This window comes from Sceloporus occidentalis, unplaced genomic scaffold (genome assembly GCF_023333645.1).
Source record: "Sceloporus occidentalis isolate IW3139 unplaced genomic scaffold, rSceOcc1.0.p SCAF_103, whole genome shotgun sequence".
Lineage (NCBI taxonomy): Eukaryota > Metazoa > Chordata > Lepidosauria > Squamata > Phrynosomatidae > Sceloporus > Sceloporus occidentalis.
Genome location: NW_028317083.1, coordinates 1,944,894 through 1,952,992, shown reverse-complemented (window position 1 = coordinate 1,952,992; position 8,099 = coordinate 1,944,894).

Here is an 8,099-nt window from a genome sequence, read left to right as displayed (position 1 = left end):
CATCTGGCGTAAGTACAAAGACTACCCTGTTCTGTCTTTCAGCAATCTAACCTGATTCTTGTTTGTATTCGAAGATCATAACCATTACTCTGCATGAGAACTTCCAAGCTCAGCTGACGCTCGGGATTCTTTACCCCCCTGCAGAATGTCCGCGTGTTCTAAGATCCTTTTTGAAGAGTAGTGGAGTCGCTCCTCAGATCTCACACCCTGCCAAACTCCGTTTTAGAAATGCTAATGGCGCCTGTTTATTCAGTAACTCTGTGTTTGTTTTTTGGTGAGTTGAAACAATTCAGTTATTCGGTATTAAAATTAAGGAGTTTCTTGTGCATTAGGGGGTGAGTCGGCCCTGCATAGTGCATATTTACCGTATTGGCTCGGATATAGGCCGCCCCCGTATATAGGCCGCACCCTAAAAGTTTGGTGCTTTTTTAAAGAAAAAGTTTTTTCCTTTAAAAAAGCACCAAAAAAACATGCTGCCACTCTGCCCCCCCCCCCCCGAGATATGCTGTCACTGTCCTCCCTCCCCGAGATATGCTACCACTGTCCGTCCCCCCCCCGAGATATGCTGCCACTGTCCTCCTCCCTCCCCGAGATATGCTGCCACTGTCCTCCTCTGCCCCCCGACTTACCGGAGCTGACTCCCGGGTGTCTTGCGAGGCCGGCGGGGGACATCTACGCAATACGCGTATACAACTTCCGGTGCCGGCACCGGAAGTTGTATACGCGTATTGCGTAGATGTCCCCCGCCGGCCCCGCAAGACACCCGGGAGTCTGCTCCGGTAAGTCAGGCGGGGGGCCAGAGGTAAAACGCATCGTGCAGTTAGACAACCGCACGATGCGCTTAGACAACCTCCCGTGCCGGCACCCCCCCCCGTGGGAAGTGCTGGCAGGGGAGGCTGTCTGTGCGTATCGGGGAGTAGGATGCAGGTCCCCTGCACCGCTGCGGGGGATCTGTATCCTAACCCCGCTGCCTGCCCGGCGCCCGGGACTGCATGTCCCGGGCGTCGGGCGCTAGACCCCGAATATAGGCCGCACCCCCACTTTAAAGACTTAAAGTGGGGGAAAAAAGTGCGGCCTATATCCGAGCCAATACGGTAAATCAGTCTAGTTCCTGATTTAACAGTGCCTCACATAGGGGTACCACGTGGCTATTTTTTAACATTATATATATCTACATACACACATGCACACTTACATTGGTTCAGATGCCGTTTTAATAAGAAACCTACAGATTATAGTAAATATAGGCATTAAGGAGGGATTAGCGAGTGCTCTGTGAGCTGCTTTGAATTGAAGATTTGAGACGATGATCAGAACAGTTTTATGAGTGTGTGTTTAGCTTTGGTTTCATATATAATCATTGTTTTATGTAGGGTTATGAGCCACCGCGGCTGGATCCTTTCTATTGCTTTTAGGCTTCCTGTGCACTCTGTTTTGGTGAATGCATGCTGGTGTCACCGGTAATATATGGCTGGGCTTAATCTCCGTACCACTGACAGCTACGATGGTGACACAATAAAAATATATCTAACTATACATACGATATACACTGGGGTTGCTTTTATTGACTCTGTAGAAAGCCATCAGTTATTTGCGCTTTACTCTCAGATCATGCAACTAATTACTATTCACAATTTGGGGTCCATGTGCGGCAGCGTGTGTTATCTCTCTAGGCTCTTGGGCTCATTATGCATTATTGTTCTGGGCCATATTGATGTTGTTATCCTGGACGCCGTCCTTCGTGGGTAGAAAGTTATGTATATAGGAACCTGGAGATCCGAACTTCAGGAAATAACAGAGTAAGGAGCCAGCTTGTTTCCGGAAGAAGAGATCCCAGCACATACGCAATCTGGCAGGAGCAACTTGCGCGCCCTTGACCCTCACTTTTTTTTAAACATTAAACAATAAATGAATGCTAGATGCGAACAGAGACGGATTGACTGCCTATTATTATTTACAGTATTGGTTTATAAAGTTCCTCTATACCGTGAAATTCACCGTTAGACAAAACTAAATACACTCCATGCTCTAAATGGATCCAAATAGATTATTATCCAGAACATATCGGTGCCAATGGTTTGACCTTCTGTGGTCTTCATCGGTGGAAACATAGAAAGTCAGACTGTTTCCAGTTGTCAGCCCCTCAACTCTTTTTTGCAAGTCCCGTATAATGTGCATGAAATATTTTTTTTTAATTATTTTATTTCAAGTGAGAGCACCACAGATCACACATCTGTCTAGTCTGCTCCATTCCTTGCCAGGGACTCGCTTTCTAGCCGTGGCCTTGTCTAATATCCCCGGTGTAAATGTTTTTTTAAATGACTTATGCCACAGTCTTCCTGAGCGCACATAAACAGCTTTTATAGGCTTGTATTTGGGCAAACAGACATCAGGATTTAATTTCTGTGCTTAAATATTAATTGTTCGATTTTCTGGAGCACCAAGCGCAACCTCATAAATATGGACACCTGTTGTGAGACGGAACACTAACGTTCCCCACAGCACAGTTATATATATATATATATGTAATATATATATTGATTAAAAACAAATTAGTGGGACCTGGCAGCTGAAGGAAAAAGAAAGCAAGAGGCCGTGCACAGCCACTAGAGAGTCAGGGGATGGAATGTAAGGAAGATTTACTTTACTGAGAGGGTGGTAGATAAGTGGAACAACCTGCCAGCAGACGTGGTAGAGGCTAACACAATGAGGTCATTTTAACGTGCATGGGGATAGGCATATGACTCCTGAATCTAAGAAGACACCAAGGACAATAAAAGCAGGACATGTTATTCCTCCATTGGCTAGAGTAAACACGGCTTCCAATTACATTCAGCCCCCACAGATACAGATGTTTGCAAAGAAAACAAAACATTCTAATATATTTATAAATATATATATATATAAAAATAAATATAGCGCTACGGAATTTGATGGCGCTATATAAAACAATAAATAATAATAATATATATATATATAGTGTGTGTATATATATTTATATATGTATGTATGTATATATTCCTAAACAGCCCCGCTAGCTCTGAATACCAAGACCCCCGCCAAGAATGTGTCCTTCTAGAAGTGTTATTATAACACTTCATATAGCGTGTGATCTGTTACACGGACTATATCCTTAAACCCAGTACCCAGTAATAAAGACAGCGGATTTCCCGTGTAGCCGTTCATAAAAGAAAATGGTGGAGGGTTTTTAAGACTGTAGGTTTTAAGGACATTCTTAAACACCACCGTGGGATCGGTTGGTTGTTCTGCTCCAACGGAGGGGTTGCGCTGAGAATAAACCACACTGAGTGTCGAAAGAGTAATCTTTGGGGATATAAGCTTTCAGAGTGTATTTATTAAAGGGGGAAGATAAAAAGATTGTTACTTTGCTTGTTCAGCTGCGTTAAAACATCTGCTGTTTAAAAAAGAAAAGTAATGATGTTTTTCTTCCATTATGGTCATGGTGTGGGTAGCCGGCTGCGCATACGTTCTTTATGCTCAGTATAATACAAGGAAAATACTGCCGGTGATCATTATCAGAAAATCATATTTATTTTCTATTATCCCAACCCTTGACCCCCCACATGTATTTTTTTGGTATGGCTCCTGAGTCCAAGATATGAGCCTTATGATAACCCAACCATCTTCACATTCTTAGATTGCCTTCGGACTTTGCTTATTTAGGAGGGACAGTCCCTCTTTGACACTGTCCCTCGGTCCGTCTTACCTTCTCTGATCTCCTATTTTCTAGGATCTCAGAATGTTTGCTCACGTTCTACAATCCTAAAAGGCACAACATTGTCTGTAGACATTTTTATCTTCTAAATACCAATCCCTTTTGCTCAAAGTATTAGTGTCTGTGAAGTCAGTGTCGAATATAGGTTTAATTTGGTGCTGCCAGGACTGGTTCGCAATAGGTGTCCTATGATGATGGTGTCAATGCAAGACTTTGTTAGGTACCAAATTGAGGGTTTACGTACGGGTACAAAAATTAATGGGTGAATGATGTGTCTGAAAGATATATGGTTGGTTGACGCTTTCGGCAGGGGGTTGAAGAACCGTCATGCATGATAGACCTCCTCCTGTAGAGCATCTTGCTTATATAAATATATAGGATGTCAAAATGATGGATGAGATTTTGCTTTCAAAAAATCCACTGAAGCCATTTCAGATAATACACATCCAGAAGCCGCCATCTATATTACATTTAAATCAATTAGAGACATTTAGTGAAGTACAAAGGCTTATTCCCCTGTGCTTTTTATATCTAAGCTTCCGTTTTTCTTGTGTGCTTATCTTTTGAGTTCTGGGCTACTTTCTGGGTTCACAAAAACAATAATACATTTCTTGGACAGAAGAAATATCTAAAGACTTGGATTTATTTCACATCTTTTCAATACATTTATGAGATTAAATCATTTAATAAAGATAATGGTGAGAGGGATCTTTGGAGAAGAACCATTGACTAGTTTTAAGGAAAGTGGACTTCTCATCGGACCATTTTGAACCCTAACTGGTGGCGACCTTCTTCACCTGATTAGCATAAGGATTCTTCTGTATCAATTATCCTTTTTTTCTGTTTTTTTCCCCTTGCATACGGCGTCTGGTTTGGTTCTGGAGTGAGGAACCTGATGGATGCCAACGTAAAGCAAGCTGGCACCTAACGTTTATAATGAAGAGCATGTGGACATGGAATGTACCATGTCAGTGGTGGGGGAGACACCAAATTCCCAGCTCTATAGACACCTGTAGGAACGCACAACTGTCTAAACAAATACCACATTTGACTGTTTCCACCGAGACGACAAATGGTTCCTTTGATGCAAATGAAAGTGTTGTTCTTTTCCGTTGCTGGTTTGACTGGTTTTAATTATTTCACTAGGGCAATACTGGAAAAATACACGTTGCTGCCTAAAATGGGAACTCTCACCAATTTTTTATTACTCGTATCAGATTAAAACTAGATTTAAAAAAATGTGCTGTTTTCTTTTTGTAAGACAGCAGTAGTTTTTGCCCCGTAATATGTTTTCAGGCAGCTGTATATTAGCCACTTGTATGAGTTCTCGCTCTGTTATCTGAACCTGATCTATTAGACAAACACCCTGACTACTTATTTATGGGAAACAGTGGAATGGCTCAGTCTTAATCACCCAGTCAGACACTGATTACACAGGAAGGGACTTTATTAGCATTGCCATAAAGAATCAGCTCAGTGTGGTGAGTAGGGAAAGTCACCCCAACATATCACATGACTGACAACAATGGCAACGTTTATGTCTGCTGATAAAGGAAGTTTATTGGAGCAAAATAAAAACAAAAACATTTTTGCCAAAGCCGACCTACGTTACTGTAAGAGATAAATATGTATTTCCCGTGGGTCTCTGCTCTGGCAACGTTTTAATAGATAGACCTTACTTATCCTACCCACGTTTCAAACAATATCAAAGCAGGACCCCAAATAACTATATGCTAAAAAGTAATAACTCCATGTTCAAAGTTACCCATCGACCTCCTCCAGTAACCTACCTAGGAGTGAACTCGCCCTGCCCCCATCTATTCAATCGTGCGCTCTGACAAATCGCAGAAATAGTTTTAGTTATGTTAAGCTCTTTGTTGCCATAGCAACAGAAGAAAATACAAATATGCTGTCACGCACAGCGTAAGGTAGAACCTGTAATCAGGTAGAACAGCGTGTGCAAGTCCCAAAGACAGAACACCAGAGTCCAGTATAGAATAACCAATGAGCAAGCCAGGGTCAGGAAGCCAGAAGTCAGGATCGTTGCAGGGTAAGCCGAGGTCAGGAAGCCAGAAGTCAGAATAGTCGTAATGTAAGCCGGAGTCAGATGCCAGGAATCAAATAACAGGAACGCGTACTGGGATGACACTATACAAATAGGTACAACCATCAGAAGGCAAGGTGAATGGTTTCTGAGGCTCTTAAATAGAAAGAGGAAGTGCAGACTTCAATTAGCATTCTCCCGCCATAAATTCAAAATGCCGTTACGTCACTTCCGGTCCGCGGCCATCTTGGGGTTGGCGAGACCTCAAATTACGAAAAGGACCGGTAGTACCGGCTGGCGCCACTAGGTGGCGTGCGGAAGAGCGCGTACGCGCGGCAGGACCAGACCAGGATTCAGAAGGCGGCGGCTGCCGTGTGGAGTTGCGGGGTCTTCCCCGTCCTCGCGGCGGCAGAAGCTGTCTTGCGGAGGAGGGGGGTCTTCCTCTCCTCCGCGGCGGTTGAAGCTGCTGTGGTAGGGCGGGGGGTCTCCCCCTTCTCCTCGGCAGCTGTGGCTGTTGCGGTAAGGTGGGGGGTCTCCCCCTCCTCCGTGGCGGCTGAGGTTGCTGCGGCAAGGTGGGGGGTCTCCCCCTCTTCCGTGGCGGCTGAAGATCCGCGGACCCGGAGGGACCGGCAGCCAGGTACGTTACATATGCGTTGTTTATTTGTTTAAAATGAGGAAAAAATAAATGAGTTCCACATAAACAACTTTACTTCAAGATGCAAAGCTTGGTAAAGGGGGGCACTTTCTGGCCTAGCTTGAGACCACTTCGTATACTGGTGTGTATGTATGTGTGTGTGTATATATATATATGTATATGTATATATATTTATATATATATACCGTATTGGCTCGGATATAGGCCGCCCCTGTATATAGGCCGCACCCTAAAAGTTTGGTGCTTTTTTAAAGAGAGGTATGCTGCCACTGTCCTCCCCCCGGAGATATGCTGCCACTGTCCTCCCCCCGAGATATGCTGCCACTGTCCTCCCCCCGGAGATATGCTGCCACTGTCCTCCCCCCGAGATATGCTGCCACTCCCCCCCCCCGAGATATGCTGCCACTGTCCTCCCCCCGGAGATATGCTGCCACTGTCCTCCCCCCGAGATATGCTGCCACTCCCCCCCCCCCGAGATATGCTGCCACTGTCCTCCCCCCGAGATATGCTGCCACTGTCCTCCCCCCGAGATATGCTGTCACTGTCCTCCCTCCCCGAGATATGCTGCCACTGTCCCCCCCCCCCCGAGATATGCTGCCACTCTCCCCCCCCCCCCGAGATATGCTGCCACTGTCCTCCCCCCGGAGATATGCTGCCACTGTCCTCCCCCCGAGATATGCTGCCACTGTCCTCCCCCCGAGATATGCTGCCACTGTCCTCCCCCCGAGATATGCTGCCACTGTCCCCCCCCCCCCCCCGAGATATGCTGCCACTCCACCCCCCCCCCCCGGATGTGCCGGCACCGGAAGTTGTATACGCGTATTGCGTAGATGTCCCCCGCCGGCCCCGCAAGACACCCGGGAGTCTGCTCCGGTAAGTCAGGCGGGGGGCCAGAGGTAAAACGCATCGTGCGGTTAGACAACCGCACGATGCGCTTAGACAACCTCCCGTGCCGGCACCCCCCCCGTGGAAAGTGCTGGCAGGGGAGGCTGTCTGAGCGTATCGGGGAGTAGGATGCAGGTCCCCTGCACCGCTGCGGGGGATCTGTATCCTAACCCCGCTAGACCCCGAATATAGGCCGCACCCCCACTTTAAAGACTTAAAGTGGGGGGGAAAAGTGCGGCCTATATCCGAGCCAATACGGTATATATATATATATGTATGTATGTATATATATATATATATACCGTATTTGCTCGATTATAAGACGAGGTTTTTTTCAGAGCAAATGCTCTGAAAAATACCCCTCGTCTTCTAATCGGGGTCGTCTTCTAATCAGACCTCAAATAGAGTCTGATTAGGAGACTAAGATCCAGATCCCCCGCACCGCTGCAGGGGACCTGGATCCTCCTGTCTCACCCCCCCCCCCCATCATACACACTTACCGGTGCTTCCTGCTGTATTGCCGGGGCAGCGGGTTGACGTCTACGCGATCCGCGTAGACAACGTCCGCTGCAGCCGGAAGGAGGTGTGGCTAGCAGCGGGGGTTGTCTGCGTCCGTCGCGCAAACCTTCCCCGACTGTCAGAGATCAGAGTTCCCCGCACCGGTGCGGGGAACTCTGATCTCTGACAGCCGGGGAAAGTATACGCGACGGACGCAGACAAACCCCCGCTGCCAACTCCACCTCCTTCCGGCTGCAGCAGAAGGCGACGTCAACCCGCTG